The 22,404-nt window shown below is 38.5% G+C and overlaps 1 protein-coding gene across 2 annotated transcripts in view; it reads left to right on the forward strand.

Moving 5' to 3' along the window:
- The window catches only part of GRM3 (glutamate metabotropic receptor 3), a 226,931-nt gene that overhangs the window by 101,341 nt on the left and 103,186 nt on the right, over positions 1 to 22,404 (forward strand). Inside the window, exon 2 of one of the 2 annotated variants that reach the window (XM_070265574.1) lies at positions 15,624 to 15,725. The exons of the other annotated variant lie outside the window; for it this stretch is intronic. The gene's annotated coding sequence lies outside the window, so the exon portion shown is untranslated. The remainder of the gene's footprint in view (positions 1 to 15,623; positions 15,726 to 22,404) is intronic. 2 annotated transcript variants of the gene reach the window in all.

A 22,404-nucleotide genomic window follows, 5' to 3' on the forward strand; every position in this document is an offset into this window, starting at 1 on the left:
TTGAATCCATATCTAACGAAATCCTCCGAATAGGCTCATCAGAAAAATAGTACTTATTTTTACTATTGTGACAGAAGTCCTAAATACTGTTACTAGGGCCCATTAAGAGTAGAAACGATCTAATTCCACTTCAGAAATGATAATTTCTATGATTCCTTCATAAATAGCCAAACTCACCTGCTAGGTAAGATTTTAATTCAGCATGAAAATAGAAACAAGTGTAGCCTTGGGTCGTGAGGATGGACGTAGAAGATGGAAAGGTCCAGACCTGAATCCTGACTGTGCCTTTTATTGGTGATAGCTAATGTTTAATAAGTGCTTTCTAAGGACCAAGCCAGTATCTTCATGTGCATTATCATAGTGAACTTTCACAACAACACTTTGAGAGTGGATTTTATGGAAGATGAAACAAGTTTAGAGTTTGCTTCACCGGCCCAAGGACACAATAGGATACAGAACTGATTTGAGATCTAAAGTTTGAGATTCCAATTCTGTGCTCCTCTGGCATTTACTGAACCTCTCTGAACACTGGCTACTTCACTTGTAAAACAGGACTAATAATACCTACCTCAGATGCATTGCAAACAGTAAAGGAGCACATACGTGACACAACGCCAGGCACACAGTGAAGGGCTTGATTCTTACCACAGTAAATAACTGCTTTCTCAATATAAACTTCAGTCTACCATAGTTTACTTTATTCACCCTCAAAAATATATCTGAGAAGAATCTAATAAAAATATTCCTTATGACACATGCATTTGGGATGCGGAGATCTCCAGAAATTTACCAAGGGGTAGCTTTGTTGGTAGTAAATAAGGGTTCAAACAGCCTCTGCAGGGGCAGGCCATAATACAAAAGAAATGTGATCTTTAAAGCAGCTATAAAAGAAAAGAGGAGGAAATATAATGGCAAATCCATAATGAAACAGTCAGCATTGGCCGATCTATCAATCCATACGCTGGCAGACAAGAAGGATAAATACTCTCATTATGATTTCAGCATGCCCCACTTAGTTCTATATGAAATCTGCGGTGCACATTTTCCCCACCATTTAGATGCTCCTTTGTCAGACTTGACACAAGAGCATTTCTCAGATTTAGAAGTTTCACTCTGCTGGGAACATCTTGTAGGCAGCAGTGTGGCAGTGCAATTAGCATCTTTGGTTGAATGGCAAGGAGCTACAGGTAGAAAGGAGTCATATATTTATTTTGGGAGGATGCGCAGTGCCCACCACAGGGATGGACAGAGAGCAGAGGGCTGGGAACTAGAGACTGAGTGATTTCACACTGACTCTATATCCACAGTCACTCTCCCTCTTCTGCTGCCTCCTCTGCTCCCAGGAAGAACAGAAAATGGAACGATATTGGAAGGTGCCAAATCCACACATTTTGGCTCAGCAAGTAAAATGCATGGATGATTTTGAGCAGAATCAAGAACAGAGTAGCATGTTCATGGCATTGTGAGGAAACCAAGCAACTGGGGCAGAGGTCACTTTTTAGGATATGAGATACAAAGCTGAATTGTAAGCATTAGATAATGACAGAATTTGAAAGTCAGACACTCTGCTCTTTAATACATTATCTCACTTAACTTTATTCCATATTCACAACTTTCCTGTAAAGCAAATGTTCTTTTCCTCATTTTATGGATGAGGAAACTGAAGCTTGGAGAAGTTAAATGACTTTCCCAAGATCACATAATTCATAAGTGTCAAAGCACAAGTCATGTTTACTCTGAATCTAGTCTCCTGATGCAGGAGGCACTGGGGTGCATTGGAAGGTTTTTGAACTAGCCAACTCAAATGCCTTATAATTGCATGATCCATGGTAGTAAAAGCAGACTAGAGTATCATGTACTTCCCTAGAGTTATAAACTGTCCCAACAGTTTAAATCATATCACCATTTCCTGACGCCACATTTATCAGATGGGGGTGTTGCAGGTGAAGGGCAGTAATGCTCCTCAGGGAGCTACATCTGGGCCTTTCCATTCTGACATGCCCTTTGGGCATCTTTGTCCACCTCTTATACCAATGTTGCTCTTCCTACCCATTCAACATGTAGTTGGAACTCCCAGGATCCTCTCATCTCCCTGATCCTCTCATATCTTTCTTGAGCATTTCCCATAATAAATCACTTAACTGATATCAACTCAAGGTTCTAACAACAGGCCAGATGTAACAGTGAGCCAAGAATAGCTGGCTCTGATAAAAACTGCCAACAATTAGAATGGTCAATGAACTGAAAACAAATAGAAAGGCTTTGGTAAATTATCACTTCCTAGTGAAATCAGACCCAGGCCACCCATAAATTTCTGCTATAACTAAATGGTTATGATGAAAGAGCTAGAAAATGACTAAGCCTACAGAGCAGCAGCCTTTAGTTCTCGAACCATTAGGATGAGATATTTTCATTGAAATGATGAACCGCTGATTGTTGGGCCCAACCACGGACATGGAGGAATCAATACTCCTGAGTCTCCGAGTGTGAGCTACCTATGGCCCATTCAGCCAAAGGCATCACTTAAACTTGAGGAAACAACTTCAGTCTGAAGCTGACGCTATAAGTCTTTAGAAAGTTAAAAGAAAAATGATAAATCATGCAGAATTCTGCTTCTAGGAGAAAAAAAAGAAGAAAAAGGAAAAAAATTCCTTAATTGGTTGATATTATATATTAACTTGTCACATTTGGAGCGAGTTAGACAGTAGAAGGGCCTTAACTTTACCTGAAAGGAATGAACTAAACCAGTGATTCTCAAAGGGCTGTCCCAGACCAGCAGCATCCACATCAGCTGGGAACTTGTTAAAATGCAATTTCTGGAGCCCACTTCAGATCTCCTTAAATAAAAACTCCGTGGGTGGAGCCCGGCAATTTGTGGTTCACAAGCCCTTTCGGTTAATCCAGATCATGCTCAAGTTTGATAACTATTGTACAGACAACCTGAATGCACCTTTTAAACCTTAACTAAGGTAAAATCAGAGCCAAAAGTACACACAGAAGACAGAGAAAGTAAATTTATTACCTAGGCACCATAGTAAATTATTAAACCCTTTCTACCAGTTTCGTTTTCTTTGGCAACTTACATATCCTCATTTCTTTCTTCAGTTTCCTCATCTCTAAAATGGGAATGATAATACTATCTAGTTCAGTAGGATATCATGAACTAATTCTTGTATTAATAAATCTCATATTAATAAAATGTGCCTGACACAATTGTAAGCACTCAAAAATATTAGCTATTATTATTGAAAATTCAAATTAACACCACAAACAAAACACACAAACCTCAAGAAAATGCCCACAGGGATCAAATTTAAGCAAACCAAATGCAAATGAGGTAAATATTCAAAATCATGAGAAAAAGCAACAAAATATAAATTAGAAAGAATAGCAAACTAAATACAAATGAAAAACTTCACAAACTGGAAAAAAAGAAAATGTCCCAACTGTGAAGTAACAACAGGAGATGTAGTTAGTAGATGTGATGACCATTCCATCAGGCCAGCTTCCATTTTGAGGAGGAAAAAGTAAATGTAACCTGCCCTTAGAGTAATTCATTCTCGGGGTGACTCATGCTCTCTTAATTTGGAAAATGGATACTGGGGAGCAGAAGATGAGCTAAAATATACCATGGCAATACTCTCTTGGTTCAAAAGTGGTAACCAGGTTCACTCGGAAAGCAAGAATTTTTGACAAAAGAAAACTTTGCAAACAGCAAGCTCTGTTGCCAGTGAAAAGTATAAAAGAAGACCTAACCAGAAGAAAAAGATGAATATCTCTGACTACTCAAAGTCAAGGTTCAGAAGAAAGGTTGTAACCCAAAAAAGAACTGATTTTTTTTAAAAGCCCATAAGGAAATTTCAAGAAATAATTCGAGATTTAAAAGTCAAATTATGACAAAGCAGGGTGAGAGGTGATTTCAGTAAGGCAAGACACTCTTAAAATTTCTTGGGTCATTTCAAAAATCAATTTTATAACTGGATGAAGACTTGGAAAAGTGGAAAGAAGTCCTTTGCAAGGACTTCCAAATCACTGACTTCATTCATCCAGAACTTGCCTTGATTGATCTGTCCTCTTCCTCCCAGAGCGATGGAAATGATTTTCACCTCATCCGTTTTCCCCTGTGGTGCTCTATTCTACAGCGCATTGTGAGTGTGTCAGCTGGAGATGTAGAGATCAACCTGTATAGTTCATGTCCAATTCAAGCTTTGCAGGCAGATAAAGGAGGAAACATGTGTATATGTGTGGATTGACCTTGGCAGTCAGGCAAAGAGAAAACAGTCATCTCTATCCCATGATTTTCCCGTTCCTGCAGTGTTTTCCTGAGCCTTTTCTACCCAGAACTTGTGAAAGCATGGAAACATTTCATCTACTTGAAAAAATAGAGTATGTGTTATGGGGCAGAGATAAGTGTACCATAGAGTTACTGAAGAACAGTTGGTGCAGGAAGTAAATTAATATCCCTATCCAGCTATGTTGAGCTATCTGTGAAGAAAGATGTTTTCAAAGATGAGCCAGTGTGAGAGACAGCAGAGTCGAGTTCCAGTTTCAGCTCTGCTCATGTGCTTTGCTACTCAAGACAAGTTAATTCTGTGGTTCATACTGGATATCTGCTGGGGCCTCAGCTAAGTGCCGCCAGCTGGGACTCCTACGCCTCCTCCATGCAGCTGCTTAGCTTATTCACAATTAGGTGTCTGTGCTCCAAAGGTGAGCATCCCTAGAAAGAGAAAGCAGCAGGAAGGGGAAGCATTATCAGTTTTTACAACCTTGTGCCAGGTCACATAGCAGCTGGCACTTCCACTTTATTCTTTTCATGAAGAAGTCACAAAGTCCTGCCCAGATTCAAGGGGAGGGAAAATAGACTCCACCCCAGGAGGAGAGAGTGGCAGAGATCTAGAAGAGCATGTGGGACCAGAAATATTTTTGGAAAATACAATTTGCCATACCAATGAACAAAATAGAAGATGTGTGAAGGAGAAGAGTAGAGGATAGTAAAAAAATGGGCTGGATAGATACAGTATACAAAATTATAAAAGAACTTGAAAATCAGGCAGAAGACTTTAGACATGCTTAGATAGAAAACTGAGTCATTAAGGGGTTTTGAGCAAAGATTTCTTTGAGCAAAAGATTTTTATTAAATTCCACTCCAAAAAGAGACACATATTGTGAATAAGAGTGAACTTTGCCAAGCACTTTAGGGAGAGTATTTTATAGCCCTGGAGAACTCAACTCTATCTTTTCCCTGTGACCTCCCCCCATTTCTACAGCTGTAAATTTTAAAAGGAGGACAGTGGGAGCACTTTGGGGTATCTACCATATGTCAGACATTTTGAATGTATCTTATTTAAATATCACGAGAACAATCAGAGGTCAATGTTATTATCCCCACTTTACAGATGAGGAGACTAAAGTTCAAAAATGCTAAATAACTTGCCCAGAGTCAAATAGCTTATAATTCATAGAGCCGTGATTAAAACCCAAGTCTGTCTGACTACTAAGCGAGGAATTTTCTCACTATTCATGCTACATAGCCTCATCATTTTGAAGAGGAAAATTATGTAGCATTATATGTTTTATGCAAAGAGAGACGTAATGTAGTAGTCCCTTTCTAGGTAATGGAAAATGAAAGCAACACAAAGATTGAAATAAAATTCTCTGCTTTGGGCTTGGAATAAGAACTTTTTGAGAGGAATTGGAAAGGAGGGAGCTGTATCTCCTGACACCACTATGTATAATACATCCTCTCTGGAGCCAGAAGCAGAGACACTTCTAAGTGACTCAGGCAAGCATATTCTCTGAAGAACCAAAAGAGAACTACAATAAAGTGTGTAGATTTGTAGAGATTTTGTGGACTGTCAATCTTCCCTTTCTATCAAAAAACAGTGTTCACATCCCATGTTTCTTTCCCCTTGAAGCTGCATATGTTGTTCTTATTCTGAGATTCAATCTGCATCCCTGACCCCACTCCATCCCTGTGGCCAGGGACAAATTAGAAGGTTGACAATGTTTGTTTTCAGAACTTTTATAGCAACTATTCACCTCTGGGCATCTACAATGTCCTCTATTGATTGAAAAAGAAATGTGATATTACTCTTGCCAGTGGAATTTATATTACAATAAGAGACTTGTGGGTATAAAGAATAAATATAGTAGTAGGATTGCAGGCCCAGTGAGAGGCTGGGGACCAGATCTCTGTGGGCCAGAAGGGAGTGTTCAGCATCTCCTCCAAATCCATCATATACACACTAACGCACTAATTAATTTCAAGCCTGACCCACACCACTTCCACATGTAATTCGTTAGGAAAGGAGCTAAGACAATAATAATAAGATATCCCACTCTAAGGTTTTTCATAATTTATAGAGCACATTCATGAGCATTATCTCATTTGAGTTCACAAACAACATTACAAGGTGGATGTTATTAGCATTATCTTACAGATGAGAAAACTGAGACACAAAGAGTTAAGATCCTAAAGCAACTTGGCAATGTTTGCCTTCCAGTCTAGCTCTTCTCTCTGTAAGTTGTCCCCTATAAATCCCCCCGGCCCTGTTATTGTCACTGCCTCCTTATGCTTCACCAGCAGCAAAATTCACACCGCCCATTAAGAGGACATTTGTGGCCGAGGCTGACCCAAACACCGGGTTAGAGAATGCTAAAGCTTTTCTTCAAGAGGTACAATAGCAGATATGCAGTGCCAGAAATCTTGCCCTCTGTACCAGCCTGTTGTAATATTGGTGTTTCTCTCAGACATTCTGCAGCCCTGAAAAAATTGCAGAGGGCTATGCTGTTGATTTTATTCTGCAATGGAGATCATGAAAAACTTTCCACAGCTGGGCCCCACCAAGAGGAAATATTACCCACAGAAGCATGAGGCTCAGAAGCAGAAGTCGCAATGATTGCCCAACAGACTTGCCATGGGTTTCCACTAGAGCATCAGAGAAGCTTCCAACTTCCTGTTCCCATATCTGCAACATGAGAGTGTGAATGATCACCACTATCTCAGTGGTAAGAGTCAAACTGCTATGATGTGTGTCACCATTCTGATGCATGAACAGAAGAATAAGGAGCTGAATATACTACTAAGGAACTACAGGAACTTCAGCATCATGACCAAAACAAGTGCAGAGAAAGATTGTCTACCACACAGAATATGAGGTGCCTTACAAAATATAAGGAAAGCACTCTTGGAAATGTAGGAATATTGACCAGCAGAAGCAGAAATGGGATCTGCTTTATTCCTCATGCACAGGCCCTTGGACCCCTAGCCTGTGTTGATTGCCTTTGCTGTGGCCAAATCTGGGTATGCTCGCTGTCCTGGCATTTCATGGCCCAGGGTGAAAAGTGGGTGATATATGATGAGAAGGAAAGCCAGCCTTTCTCATTTGCATATTTTACCCTATGGAAATTTCCCTTCCAACTCATAACTCTCCAAGTGCTGGCATTTGGGCCATTTTCTTCCCCAACTGGCTTTGTTAAACAGCAGCAAAATGTCTAGGCATTTGGCCACAGCAGAAGGGCAGACAATGCTTGACCGAGACAAAGTGTATTTGGCTTGGCAGGTGTGCTCAAAGCCCCCTGAAGGGAGTGGGAAGAATGCTCTATCTAGTTATTCACAGCTGCCTGGTAGGGTAGGATGGGGCATTGGCCCAAGGATAGAGAAAGAGCCTCTCTCATTTTTGCGATGGCCCACCTTAGAGAAGGCAGGCCTAGGTTTAGAACACTACCCTCCAGATCTGGAAACTGAACACCAGAAAATCTTACTACAGTCAGGAAGGTGAAAGCAGTATAAACAGAAAGCTTCCCCGGACATCTGCAGACACCCTGGATCTGAGCTAACTGCCACTCACTCCATGACCTTGGAGAAGTCTCATGGCCTCGTTATGCCTCCTATTCCAACATGAAATGACTGCCTGCCTACAGAACTGCTCACCAAGAACTAAGGTTAAGAACTTGGATTTTTGTAGTGAAAAATTTTTTGGACAAAATATTCTATATCATCATTATAGTAAAATGTATACATACTCAGTTTTTTTGACATCATGACGAGGAGGAATTTTTAAAAGAAGGGCCACATTTCCAAAGTTTCTAAAAGAAATCTGTAGTTTTGCAAAAGCACGGGAACTTCATTAGCGTAAAGTTGGAGATAAAATATCTATGTGATTAAGTGAGTTCACTGAGGACAAAGGCCGTATCTGTCCCATTCACCTCTGTATCTTGAACGCCTGATTAATATTGATGTAAGCGCACTGATTAATATTGATTTAAATAAGTGAATGATGGAGAGGACCAAATTAGAACTATATGATATGTCTAGTCTCATACTTAAAACAAAGTAGGCCCTCGATAATTATTTTTCTTTTTCCTTTTTTTCCCTCCCTTCCTTTTCTTCCAACGTTGACAAAAACACAAAGCTTCTTACAGGTAGGCATCGAACATTAAATACCCTTCAATAGTACTGAGTTCCTAAGCATATTTTTCTAATGTTTTCCTCATCTGACTCTTGTATCTTTATTTTATGACTAAGTCATTTGTGTCCCATCTTTGGGGAGAGGGGGTGAACAAATGAGAAAGAATGACAGGATGGGCCTAATGTATTCCCACCACTGGAAACCAGCAAATACATGATTAGTGGAGGGTCAGCCACGTACAGAAAAAAATATATTTTTGGAAGGATTTCAATAGAAATCTATGCTGGATTTGAGAGAAGAGAGAAATATTGTTAACTTAAATAGATAGGATGCTAGAATTCCAGAAATGTTTGTCCACAGTGAACTTAGAATTGAAAAAACAATATGCAAATTAAAGAATACCTTAAAGGTCATTCAGCCCAACACGTTTGTTCTACGGGTTGGAAAACTAAAGCTCTGAGACTCTCCAAGGCCACATAACTCATCAGAATCCAGCCTGGCCTTCATCACCTTTGTTTAACCTTCTAAGCCAGGATAAATTCCTAGCCTGATACATTTGCTAAGGCTGATGTCACAAGTCTTATATCACATTACTCACAGGGGATACTAGGCAAAGATTCTGTCTACTTTTAGTGATTCTGGGGTAAAGCAGACCATTTGGAATCAGCTTCTTTGAATAACGGGGTTGGCAAACATCACACAATTTTGGCCTGACAGAAACTGAAAGAAGCCAAGTGCCTCATACTGGCTTCAGATTCTAACATCAACGCTGTACTGATTTTGCAGATCAAGTACAGCAAAGAACATTGACATCTTTCAATGCGGACAACACCTTCAAGGAGGACTTTGGAGTCATAAACTTGGTTCTAGTCCCAGCTCTGATTTCAAGTGGCTTAATAATGTAGACAAGGCCACTCACTGCTCCAGGCCCTTGGAGGAGTTGGAAGAGACATTTTATAAGTTCACTTCCACATGTAAGTGTCCATGATTCCATTATACATCCAATTACCCTTAGAAAAAGTTTAAGTAGAGTGCCCTTGAGCCATGTGGTGAAAAGTTAGCTGCCACATGAGCTTAACTAAGTTTCAGTACACTCAACAAAACAATGTTTAATCCATAAAATGTGCCCTCCATTACAGCTTCTAAACCTTCATTAGGGGTAAAAAAAAAAAAAAGGATTTTAAAAGCCTTTATTTTAGGAGAAAATTGACAGGGGATTTCTTTTTTATATTTTAGGACATAAATTTTCTATGAGTCCATTTTATTTCATAAAAAAGGCTTTTAGATGGGCAATTGTGATATTTAATGTCTTTAATCTTCTACATAAATCAAAGCCTCTTTTCTCCTTAGAGGTTAGATGTGTTCTCTGAGCTCCCACTCATTTGTCTATATCATTAGGTATTGAAGAGTTTTAGTCTGAACCATACTCAACAGAGCCCAGGTAGAATCTCAACAGAAGTACACAAACAGATAAATGAAAACCTCAGGAAGACTCTGTTGGAATATCTTGGTACCATCAGCTTTGGTTGCTAGTTTAACTCTACCTGTTTCCTGCTTCTGCATCCCACACTAGTAAACATCCTAAATGATTAAGAGCTAAAAAATCAGCACAGTAAGTGTAACCATAATCAACTGTTTTTATTAATGATTTCTTCAAGACCATACCACAGTCCAGTAAACATGGAGTTGTTCAATGTGCTTGTTCTAAAAGCAGCTAATAGCAGGATGTAATTTGAAGCAGCTTTGGCTCACTTACAAAACCCTTGCTCTGTTAATTGTGATTTCACACCCCACTAAACAGCACAGCCTGGAGCTAATGTTTGTGTGAGGGAACAGTTAGCATTCTAGTTGGGTCCTCTTCACTGTTGTTTTTCCTGTGGCCCTGTGGTTAACTTCTTTCAAAAACTCAGTAGACTGAAATAGTTGCCTTCCTCAAGGAAACATTCTTTCTTTTTTTTCCACACCTGGCAGTAGACAGCCTGTGGAAACACCTATTATTTTGCTTTTTGCTTTTGTTTTAAGCTTTCACTTTTTCACCATTGTTCCCAGAGCAGCAGCATGTGGCCAATGCACACTTTATGTTTCCTACAGCTGGCTGCCATCAAGCCCTGTGATTAAACAATAGAATACCTCTTTTTCTGCCACACCACTATTCCTGACTCTTTCTTTAACTAACTGCCCCCTGGGGAAATGACAATATTGTCTAAGGGAAGGAAAAAGTCAGCAGGAATTTCAAATCATCTGGGGAAAAGTAACAGGTCTCTATCTAGAAAAAGAACATGTGTTTGAAGAACCTAGTGCAGTGCGTTACACCCACAGATGTTCCCAAACATGCGCCACATGTAGATTATATTTCATCCAGGGCAAGTGTCCTGAACTAAATTTTAAAGCAAGACTCTAAAATAAGGATCCCCCTACCCATAGGACTCAAAGTTGTCATATGAAAATGAAGAGGATCAAGGGTCAGCCTGGATGATTTCTAAGGCTTTCCTACTAAAACATTTTATAAACTACAATTACTCAGATTTTAAAAACAAGTACATAAGCTTAATTGTGATGCAGAGGATAGTGGCTGTTTGGAGAAAGGAGCAGTGGAACTAATGCGTAGAAGCATACTTTAGAGGTATACTGTGAAATTTTTCAAAGAATTAGGCTACTGTGCTGTTGTTCACTGGTTGTCATAAAGTCAACTCAAAATCCCAAAAAGAACCCTTATTACCTACTTTTGGCTCACTCATGTGGAAGATAGTGTCACTGTTCTTGACATCACACATGTCAAACTTCCACAGCTCTAATAACACATTCCAGAAGAGTATTAGAGGGCAAACGTTTAAGAATTTGTTTTGTATGGTAATAGCATAAAAACAGACAAATAAACCAATAGTACAAAATCAAGAGCCAAAAAATAAACCCAAGCATATACTGTCAACTAATATTTTACAAAGAAGCCAAGAATACTCAATGGAGAAAAGATCATCTCTTCAATAAATGGTACTGGGATAATTGGATATTCACATGTAAAAGGATGAAACTGGACCTATATCTTACACCTTTCACAAAAACTAACTCGAAATGGATTAAAGACTTAAATGTAAGGCCTGAAACCGTGAAATTCCTAGAAGAAAACATAGGAACAAAGCTCATTGACATGGGTCTTGGTAACAATTTTTTGGCTATGACACCTATTAGAGCACAAGCAACAAAATCAAAAATACACAAATGAGACTATATTAAACCAAAAAGTTTCTGCATAGCAAAAGAAACCATAAACAAAGTGAAATGATGACCTACGGAACAGGAAAAAGTATCTGATATATGATATAATATATATTATATTATATCATATATCTGATAAAAGGTTAATATCAAAAACATGTAAAGAACTCATGCAACTCAATAGCAAAAAAAAAAAAAAAAAAAAAAAAAACACCACAACAAATAACCTAATTAAAAAATGGGCAAAGGATCTGAATAGACATTTCCTCCCAAAAATATACGAAAGGCCAACAGGTACATGAAACGATGCTCAAAATCACTATTCATTAGGGAAACCAATTTTAAACCACAATGAGATATCACCTCATGCCTATTAGAATGGCCATCATCAAAAAGACAAGGGATGATAAATGCTGGCATAGATGTGGAGAAAAGGGAACCCTGTACACTGCTGGTGGGACTGTAAATTGGTATAGCCACTTTGGAAAAGAGTATGGAGGATCCTCAAAAAACTAAAAAGAAAATTATCATATGATCCAGAAATTCCTCTTCTAGGAATATATTCAAAGGTAACAAAAACATTAACTCAAAAAGATATCTGCACCCCCCATTTTCATAGCAGCATTACTCAAAATAGCCATGACCTGGAAACAAAGGGTCCATCAATGAATGAATGGATAAAGAAGTTTCGGTAAATATATGTATATGTATATATACAATGGAATATTATTCAACCATTAAAACTAGGAAATCCTACCATTTGCAACAACATGGATGGACCTTGAAGGCATTATGATAAGTGAATAAGTCAAAAAGAGAAAGACAAATAACGTATCATCTCACTTATATGTGGAATCAAAAATAAAAAAAAGAATCTCAAACTCACAGAAGAGATCAGACTTGTGGTTGTCAGGGGGGGGCAGGAGGGATTGGAGGAAGCTAGTCAAAAGTCACAAATTTCAATTTATAGGATAAATAACTACTAGGGATGCAATGTACAACATGATGGAGATAGCTAACACTGCTCTATGATATATAGGAAAGTTAAGACAGTAGGTCCAAGAGTTCTCATCACAAGGAGAAAATTATATATTTCCTTTATTCTTTTCTTATTTCTTTTCTTTTCACTGTATCTATATGAGCAGATGGATGTTAGCTGACTGTATTGTGATAATCATTTCACAATATATGTAAATCAAACTGTCATGCTCTATGCCTTAAACTTGTACTTAAACTTGTACTTGTATGTCAATTATTTCTCAATAACACTGGGAAAAAAAGAATTGTTTTCAATTAACATGCAAACATCAGTCAGATGCTAACATTCTAGCACAGGATTGTATGTAAAATCCATGCAACATCAGTAATATTTAAGGAAAGCCATATGCTCATTCTTTGTGCAGTTTTAACTAAGATATAAGGTGATGTTTCTCATCAAAAAAATCAGAGCTCACTTTCTAATTCTTACTACCACTGCAAGTTTTCTACCTAATGAAGAAATAATGTTTTTAAACAAAATCTGCTTTCCCCAGGGTATTCAGTTTTCCTCTGGGTGTCATGTGAAATACCATCCGTTGGGCAACATCTGTGTGTCCCACCACAGATCCTATAAAGTGGTAGCCCTCCTATTGTGAAATGGGTCACTGGTAGGCTGTAGAGGGGGATGCTTGGCTAGTTCAGCATCCATTCCACTGTGATAATTTTGCCTACAATTTCCCAGGAATTGCAGTTCAGGACTTTCAAAATTCCCCAAGGTTATTACTCCATATGTATGCTAAGCAGCAAAGTGTAAATGTCTTGTGCTAAGCCACCAGTTAAAGAAACATCTGGACAGTAGATGGAGTTGGATTCAAAGATGGCTCCAATGAGAAGGCTAATGGATGCCAGGTGTGGAAACAAATTCATGTTCAAAGGTTTCCTCCCTGGTTAGAATCCTTTCCAGTGTCATGACATAGAGGAAAGGGTCTCCTGAAATGAAATTGGAACATATATAGACTTAAGACAAAACTTTTTGAGGCAATAATACTGTAGGAATTTCAGTGAAGCCAACACAAATGCGTTCAAGAAGGAGAAGCACCAGAAAGACAATCAAGCCACTGAAGGTGCCTTACATATCATGTTCTTCTTATCCGCCTTTCAGAGTCCTCTGGGACGTTTGGACACAATTCTCAAAGGCAGGAAGTAATAAAAGGAAGGCCAAAGAACCAGGAATCAGACAGATCTGTTCCACCACTCAGTGACTGAGGAGTCCTGAGCAAGTAGTACTTAAGTTTGCCCCTAAGCCAGTTTTACTCACCTATTTTCAACAGAAATCTTGGGAAAAGTAAATAAGCACAAATTGGGTATAAGTTCAAAAAAATGTTAATTTCTCTTTCATTCAGGAATGAAGGACCTAGTCAAAAAGAAAACTAGGATTTATTGTAAAGTGTGAAACAAAGGAGAAAATATTCATTTATTTAGTCACAAATAATTTTTTGCATACTTGCTTTGTGTTGCCTGGCAACACATTATCCATCACAAGGAAAGATCGTACTAACCTACACAGATCTGCTGGTTCTCACCGGTTTAACTATGATAACTGGTGCAAAGCTTGCCAGGTAGCATGTAAAGCTGTTTACTTTATGACCAATAGCATGCTTTTGCAGTACAGATTATGACCAAACATGGAACACGAGCTTTCTGTAGAATAATGCAACTTGGACAAGTCAAATGCTGTAGACTTTACTAGCCCCACAAGCTAACCAACTGAATTAACTTGTTCAGACTTAGAAAAATTTGCTGAGTTAAGAATGAAAAGGAAAAGCATAAAATATTATCTTTGTGTTTCCTAGGAACTAAAGAAAATGAGCCGTGAAAGAGAAAAGAAAAGAAGTGAATGGGTAAAGTGATTGAAAGTGGTGATGCTAAGACTAAATTTAGAGTGACAAGAAATATTTGAGTCTGTTCAAGTGACCAGAGGGAAAGAATACAAGTTACAGCAGTATCTTGAATAGACTGGAGTGGACAGAAGAAGGGTGTGTGAAATCCACATAGAAGAAGGTTGCAGCAATCAGAAACAAGATCAATAGAGACTGATGTAGCAACAGAGAAAAGAAAGCCAAATTTGGAGGCACTGTGATCAAAACAGCCACAAGATTTGGTGAAAGCTTGAGTATAGAGAAAATAATGTGTACCTAAAAGATGGGATAGGAAGGATAATTAAAATCAACTTTCTATATGATTATTTGTGAACAGTTAAATATGAGAATTTCGCTATAACCAGAAACATAAAGCCTGAGGAAGATAATAGAAGCAGATGCATAGGAGATATTCTCAGGACTGCTACCTCCTGACATTTTGATCTTGGGCATAAGTTTCCAGTTGTCTAAAATGGGACCGGGCATCACACAGGGCAGGATGGTCACACTCAAAGATTAACCACATCTGGAAAGAGCAGTAGTGTCTGCAGCCCTTAGAAGTCCACCACGATGGTTTGCCTGTCCTACCTTGAAATGGTAATCTATCCTAACCTGTGTGGTAGAAGCAAACAATTATGGCAAGGAGGGGAGGAGTCTTCTGGTCCTTACCAGGTTTGTCACATTGGCATGTTCTGCCAAAATCAATTTGGGTTACACTTCATATTTAGCTTTAGATGGTTGTCAGAGTCCCAAGAAACCGTATTTTTACTATATTTAGCACAGATGCTGTCCTACTCATCCTTGGAACCGACCAGAAGCCCTGGCACATAATAGATACAATAAGTGATTTTTTTTTTTTAATTATTGAACAGAATTTCTTGAACACTGGAACATAATAAAGCCAAAGATCAATTCCATGGACTTTTCAGAACTCAAACTGTGAAAGCAGCAGCTGCCTCACTTCAGAAGGGTCTGAGGTTCACCTCCTCTCATTGGAGCTCCCTTTTCACCTTTCTGTTCCCACCCATCCTGAGCAGTTCAGTCACAGGTACCAATTGTCAGACTACTTGTGATTGATGTATTTGTCATTTACATTCAGATTCCTGGTTTCTGCTCGGATATAGGAAGGAAAACAAAGTGGCTGGCTCCCCATGATAATGAGAAGGAGGCCTCTGCATAGCCATCATTCACTCACAATGAGGTAAGGCACCTCATTTTACACCAGGGTCTCTCACCAGGTGATAAGGGATTCTCTCATCAGCGTTAGTGTCCTCAATAAGCCCAGAGCTGCAAGTTTATGTCAATACCTCTGAGGCCAATTTGTCATATAAAACCACTTTTAAAAAGTATACAGCCACACTAGGCATTCTTTTTCACTTTATCGTTGCTTTTTCATTTTAAATATTCATTGAAGTGTAATATACATACAGAAAAATACATCCATCATAACTGTTTGCCACTGGAAGAATTTTCACAAACTAAACACTCCTCAATGAAACAAGAATCTAGATCAATAAACAGAAAGTTACCAGCACTCTCGTGCATCCTTCCAGTCACTAACTTCACAGCCATCCAGACTTCCAACACCATGGATTACTTTTGCTTGGTTTTGGCTCTTTTATAAGGAGATTCATATAGCATGCACTCTTTCGTGTCTCACCTCCCTTTTATTGCCTGGAAAAACGGGCCTTTGTGTAACATTGGAGTGTCATGATTTCAAGCTGAAAACTTGTGTGTAGCATAAGGAAAGGAAAGCACACCTTAAGGCCATGTTATATTAGGGCTTTATGTTATATTTGGTCTTTTTTGAAACACAGATATAGTCAGAACCAGTTTAAAAAGTTCAAGCTATATAAGAGACATGTTAGTCCTGCTAGTTGAAAATCTAGGTCTCCAGTTATAGCTGTATGTTAGCAGCGTCCCACACTTGGATGTGTACTAAGAGAGGGATCAGTTCTCCCTGAAATACACGCACGGACTTGATGAGAAGGCAGAAGACAGCCCAGACTTGGCGTTGGCACAGTAGTGCCCATGGAATTTAAAGACTTATAATTGTTATAGCTACAAGGACCCAAACCCTCTGTAGCTGAGGCTCTTAATGCCTTGGGATAATGAAAATTAAGACAATTTGGCTGGCAGCATCCTAGTAAATGTTCTTCTCTGGGCAAAGGAGTCAGTTAATGTCCTAGTCCAGTCTGACAAAACAAGGGGTGCCCAGTCCCCTCTCAATAAAACTCAGTATGACAGGCAAGGATCAAGGGAGCAGGGATGAAAATACATTTTTCTGGAGAAACAGAATAAATCAATTTGCAGAGAGCACCGTGCACCTTTTTCTTAGGTGATCACTTTCCATCTTCTCCTGGCATCTTATGATCTTTAGCACTGACAAACACTGAACAATCCAGAATTTACTGGACACTGGACATCTTGGAGCTTAGGTCCCACCTTCTATCATTCAGACAGCCAGTAATTCCCCAAGATCATGTGGTTCCTAAACATCAGCCCGGAGAAAGGCAGGATGCTAGAGGATTAGCCTCAGGTGGCTCTGTTCACTAAATGAGGAAATAAAGACGAGGTACAGTTATCTAATCCTGGAACAACAGGGGCTTTAGACAATAGGTGGTTATGGGGAGAGTTCAAAATATGCTCAATTTCTCTGGAGCCATTGACAAATTATCCTCACTACCAAGAATTTTGATAATAGCTAACAGCTGTTGAGCTACTGTTATGTATTATTTCATTTAATCCTAAAAACAACTCCTTGATTTAGGTACTATTATTGTTTTCATTTTACATATATGTAAAATGAGAAACAGAGAGGTTATAAAGTCGATTCAAACATTTATTTGACTACAGAGTCTACACTGTAAAACAATGGGTTTCAAACATTTTTTTTTACCGTGACCCAGCGAGAAATTATTTTACATTGTACCCCAAAACATAACACTCATTGAGGCTGGCCCCATGGCCTAGTGGTTAAGTTCAGCACACTCCGCTTCAGTGGGCCAGGTTTGGTTCCTGGATGTGGACCTACACCACTTGTCAGCAGCCATGTGGTGGTGGCGACTCACATACAAAATAGAGGAAGACTGGCACAGATGTTAGCTCAGGGCAAATCTTCCTCAGCAAAACAAAACAAAATATGATCATACACACCAAAAAGAAAAGTTTTAGAAAATAATACTCAGCCCTACTACATGCCTTGGATCAGTGTTTTGGTATTTTCTATTTTAAACTCTTCTATGTACTTTTAAAATGCTCACTGTAATTCATGAACCTATTTCCTCATCTATGAATATCCTGTGATCTGCAGCTAAAAAGACACTGATCTAAGGCATTATGCTATATTGCTCTCCCAGCCTCTTCCTATTTGGTTCTATCAGTGGTGTGCTGGTAAATGTTTAACAGCCAGATCTTTGGGACTTGTGAGGGGATACTGATTATTAATATTTTCTGGTTTCTGAAATGTAAGTACTCCCACCATGGCCAGTTTGAAGCTACCAACATGATATCATTGAACACAGACTTGGGGAGAAATATATATAATTGGCTCTTGAGAGCTCATAACAGCCAACTAAAGCACACCAATAATTTTCCCCAAAACTTTTCAACAAAGTAGAACTGAAAAAGTATGTTTTAAATTTACATCAGTGACCAGAAGAGCTCCATCATGCTGGAGATAACTTTTCAATGGCATCAATTGCCTATTTGATGAGGTAAGGATTATTCTAGCCCAAAACCTCACAGTGTCTCATATATGCAAGTTGTTTCTATTTGAGTGTGGATTCATCAGCGCTATAACATGAAGAATATCAATTAGGCCCTGATACTTAATTATCTGTACACTGAGGTATCTAAAATTCCATTATTTAAAATGTTTCCCTTCTCTTAAGCCAATGTTTTGGCCCATTAAAAATCTGACTATCCCTAAATGAGAAATTAACTTGCATTAATGTGCTAAAAACTGATGGCTTAATATATCATATGACTTTATTTGTGATAAGTAAGAGAATCGAGAAAATGAGAATTCTTATAAGAGTACGAAAGAAGGAATGTAGTTGCATTTCTAGGAAAATCCATCATAAATACAGTGACACAATGGGAACCATCATGCATCCTGGGGACATCTGAAATTCAGGGCAGCATCAGGCATCTGTGGAAGGGCATAACTGGGTAGGAGGAAAGTTGCAGGATTAAATAAAATAATCTATATAGAACATTAATCATTGTTTCTGGTACAGGGTAGGTGTTCAATAAATGTTATTATCTTTAATAGAAAGGGGATGGGAAAAGAAGAGAGGTTCTATTCAGGATTCATTTAGCGACAAGTGACAAAACAGATTTCAAATTGACTTAAGCAGAAAGAAGAATTTATTGTCTCACATACTGGAAAATCTTAGCTAGATTAAATAGCACATATAATATTGTCAGGTCTCACTATTTCTCTGTCTCTAGGCTCCGCATCTCAGACAGACTCTTGCTTGGTGGAAGTAAGATGGCTGCTAGCAGCCCTGGGATTACTTCTGTTCCTCTAAGTCACTCTAACAAAGAGAGGATGGTTTCTCCTGGTGGTTCTAAAAAGCATTCTCAAATTAACCCTGGTTGGAAATGGTTTGGTCACAGGCTTATCCTGGAACCAATTGCTGTGGCCTGGAACACATCACATTCTGATTAATCATATGTGTCACAAGCCACCTATGAAGCCAGGAATGGATTCATCTCACCTTATGAACACATATGTTGGTTCCCAAAGGAAAATTCTAAATAGTTTCCAGAAAAGTAGAAAATGGAAACTACAAGGGAAAATCCAGTTTTGTTCCAGCTGATGAGAATTTTGCTTAAAACTGAAACTTTCCCCAAATTTTCAACATTTTATTCAGCAAGTCAATTCAGGGGTGATATTCAAAAAGTTTAACAACTAGCATCAAGTTACAAAAATGGACAGCAACCATACCCTTGGAGCTGGAACCTAAAGACCCTGCTGTGCCAGAATTTAACACTTTTGTTGCTAGGTCATGAGGAAATTTGGGGAGGTGGTGGAGATATGCAACAGGAGGAACCAGAGCAGACAGGAAAGTGGAGGAATATTCAAAGTGGATGGAAGTATTTCAGTATTTTAATGACTAGTACAGCTGTACCAGTGTGTACCAGCTGGGTTTCAGCCTTGACTGAATCTACTAGAAGCTACCTAATAAAGAAGAATGTGCTATTGGCACAGAATCTTACTCAGAAGCATGGCCTCTGAATTATAAGATTGTTCTTTTAGCAGGAAGACTCTAAAAGGTGCAAAAAGATTTTTCGCTAACAGGATCTAGGATAAACACAAACTTACACACACACACAGAAGTAAAATCAAACTATAAAGTGGACACAATGGTAATGGAACTCATCTTTTCTTACCATTTTTTGTGACAAATATAGTTTTCATGAACTCATCTTAACAATACCTAGTAGCTAAACTTAAAATAGTCTCCTATATTAACTCACACACTTAAACCATTTCTGATGCTCTTCGTTCCTTCCTATAGATTTGATTTTCTATCTTATGTCATTTCCTCTTATTTTGAAGTAATTTCTTTAGCATTTCTCATAGTCTATGACTGCTACTAATGAAATCTCACAGTTTTAGTTGCCTGAAAAATGTCTTTATTTCACCTTCATTCTTGAAGTATATTTTAACTGGAAATAGAATTTTGGGATGATTGACCAGTTTCTTCTCCAGAACTTTAAAGATGTCATTCAACTGGATTATGACCACTGTTGTTTCTGATGAAAAGCGAGCCCTCACTCATATTGTTACCCTGTACGTGAGTGCTGTTTTACTCTATTTTGAAACTTTTCGTATCTTTGGTTTTATCAATTTGGTTATGATTTTCCTACTTATGGTTTGATTTGTATATTCCTGCTCAGGTTTTGCTGAGCTTCTTGGTTTTGTAATCATGTTTATCACCAAATTAGAGGAATTTCCAGCCATTATTTCCTCAAATGTTTTTTTTCTTCCATTCTCTCTCTTCTCCTTCTAAAACTCAAATTACATATGTGTTAGACCACTTAATATTGTCCAACTGAAGCTTTTTGCAATTTTTTTTCTCTCTGGTCAGATTGGATAATTTTTCATCTATCTTCAAGTCTACTGGCTATTTTACCATCTCAACTCTGCTGTGCACCCCCCTCCAGGGAAATTTTTATTTTAGATATTGTGCTTTTGAGTTCTAGAATTTTTTCATAGTTTTTTTTATAGTTTCCATTCTCTGCTGAGATTCTTCATCTATTCATTTATTTCTTAAGTCTTTGAACATATTTATAATAGTCTGTTTAAAGTTCTTGTCTGCTAAATTCAAAATGTGGATCATTTCAGGGCCCATTTCTAATGAATGCTTTCTCTCTTTACTCTGGATCATGTTTTCTTGTATGTCAAACAATTTTTTGTTGTATACTGGTTGTTGCAGAATTATATTGTAGGCAGTCTCAATTATGTCATCTTCCTTTAAGAGTTTTCAGTTTTGCCCTAGCAGGCAGTTAAATAAGTAGTGGACCATTTTAGTTTTGTTAGGCTTAGTTTTATTCTTTGTTAGGGCAGGTCTATTTTGGATGTAGTCCTGTGACATGTCCCTTATTCCAGAAATTGGCTGTTACTCATAGAGGATAGGTATTCTGGGAATTTAATAAAAGTATAATGTGCCTAGTGTGGTCTCTCCATTCCAGCTGGGCTGGAACTCCAACATCTCTCTGACATGCATGACCTCTAATATTGACATTTCTCTCTCAACCTTGTTGCAGGCAGGTGATCTCTGCCAGGCGTCACTGAGTCTCACCCTGTATATAGCCAGTCTAATCCTTGAACCACACAGAGCTTATGCTCACCATCTCTATGTAGCTCTCTGCCCCACAAATTGCAACCACTTCATAAGCCAAGTACTCTAATCTCTGCCTCTTGAGGTCACACCCGACTACCACTGCTCCAAGGCATAAATTTGCCCCCATGCAGAATGTTGGAGAATTCATAGGATAATCACAGGACTTCCCTCATGTGTTTCTTTCTCTCAAGGATCAGTTTGCCTTATCTGTTTTGTCCAGGTTTGTAGCTATTTTCAGCAGGGGGGCAAGTCCAATACCAGTTACTATGACGTGGCCAGAAGCAGAAGCCAGCTACAGATACTCTAAAGACTTTAGCACTAAACAAGGATGGTGCTGTTTCAAACATTTTACCATTTATGTATTGAGGAAAATTTGAGAGATGGGGGAGATATTTTGTGGAAACATGTATATGTGTTCTCTTTTGTAAGAACATATTGATTGGGCAATAATAATGAGTCATTCTAAATTCTAATTCTATATTTATTTCTCACTACTACCTTGAACAATTTGTGTTACTTTCTCTTTCTCTCTCTACTTAGCAATAGATAATCTAATTCTTTCTCAAAGGAAGCAATAAGAGTTCATTCACTGTGCAAAATAATTTGACATTATACAAGAGAAAAGACTGTCTACACACAGGACATTATTAATAATAGCCAGTTGATGGATCATATTACTAACTTGTTAGTGATATTACTAACAGGTAATATTCTCTGGGAACAGTACTCCTCCATTTCTTCCCTTTCACCATTTGTCCAAAGCTGGAGGGAGAGCTTTTGAAAAACCCAGTTTCTGTACTCAGTTCATGCTGACAAACCCGTAACTTCTCTTAGACTTGGGAGCTTCTAAGAGGAAAGGGACAATGGTAGATTGTGGGGAGTTTGGGGAGACTCCAATCCCAAGGCTTTGTAAGGTGGTTAGGAACCTGAGGATGAAAAACAGCTGAAATGACAACACACACACACACACACGGGAAAATACTGTGCGCTTTGGTGTTCAGAAAAATAAAGATTTACTACTTT

This window comes from Equus caballus, chromosome 4 (genome assembly GCF_041296265.1).
Source record: "Equus caballus isolate H_3958 breed thoroughbred chromosome 4, TB-T2T, whole genome shotgun sequence".
Lineage (NCBI taxonomy): Eukaryota > Metazoa > Chordata > Mammalia > Perissodactyla > Equidae > Equus > Equus caballus.